Source organism: Apium graveolens, chromosome 2 (genome assembly GCF_009905375.1).
Source record: "Apium graveolens cultivar Ventura chromosome 2, ASM990537v1, whole genome shotgun sequence".
Classification (NCBI taxonomy): domain Eukaryota; kingdom Viridiplantae; phylum Streptophyta; class Magnoliopsida; order Apiales; family Apiaceae; genus Apium; species Apium graveolens.
Genome location: NC_133648.1, coordinates 291,774,874 through 291,776,055, shown reverse-complemented (window position 1 = coordinate 291,776,055; position 1,182 = coordinate 291,774,874). Strand labels below are relative to the sequence as shown.

Here is a 1,182-nt window from a genome sequence, read left to right as displayed (position 1 = left end):
TTAGTTAATTGTTTAATACCTTTGTATGTGATGATTGTATGATATCTAGTATAGGTTGTGCTTATTCGTCTTACATGCGTCACGAACATATAAGATAGCGTGTTAATCTCTTGTTAAGCGATAGTGAATCTTGAGATTTTGAACTTGCCATGCTAGCATAGGTTCATGTATTGTATGTATAATTAGTGGGTAACTCTAATCGTTTTACTTGCCCTGTGTAATCATAATGAATAATCTGTGCTTAAATCGTTATGTTGTCAAATTCTGTAGACATATAGGGTCTCAACATAATTGATACCTATTCAACTTCTATCTTAATTATGGATGCTTGGTAGAATGGTATTCGTACAACGAAAGTTGGCGTTTATCAATTTCATGTTGTTCGATTGATATCATCACCATTACATGCTAAAGGTAATAAATCCAGCTCTAATGGACTTTTCTCGACCTAAAATTGATGACATTCAGTCAAACATCATTCATCCGGCTATTCAAGCCAATACTTTCAAAATCAAGCCGGGCACTATTCAGATGGTGCAGAATTCTATTTCTTTCGGAGGTGCTGCGACTGAAGATCCCAACATGCATATCAGGAATTTTGTCGAGATCTGTAGTACTTTCAAATATAATGGTGTTACTGATGAGGCTATCAAGCTGAGGCTTTTCCCATTCTCTCTAAGGGACAAGGCTAAGGACTGGTTACATTCTTTACCAGTGGGTCCATCATTACTTGGGAAGATCTCGCGCAAAAGTTTCTGGTGAAGTTCTATCCAATGGCCAAGACTGCAGCTATGAGGAGTACTCTTACTCAGTTTGCGCAGCAACAAGGAGAATCTATGTGCGAAGCTTGGGAGCGCTACAAGGAGATGTTGAGAAAGTGTCCACATCATGGTATGCCTGACTGGATGGTGATCACTGGGTTCTACAATGGTTTGGGGGCCCAATCTAGGCCCATGCTCGATCCAGCTTCTGGAGGCGCTTTGTGGGCCAAAAGTTATACCGAAGCCTATAATCTTATTGAAACTATGGCTGCAAACGAGTATCAAAACCCAACTCAAAGGATGATGCCTGGGAAGGTAGCAGGTATTCTGGAAGTTGATGCAGATATAGCTATTGCAGCGCAACTCCAAGCGCTGTCTATGAAGGTCGATTCTTTAGCCAACTATGGAGTCAATCAAATAA

The 1,182-nt window shown here is 40.3% G+C and overlaps 1 pseudogene; it reads right to left on the bottom strand.

The window, feature by feature from the left end:
* Positions 1 to 780: 780 nt before the first annotated feature.
* LOC141709442 (small nucleolar RNA R71) lies at positions 781 to 895 on the bottom strand (annotated as a pseudogene).
* Between the last annotated feature and the right edge of the window lie 287 nt (positions 896 to 1,182).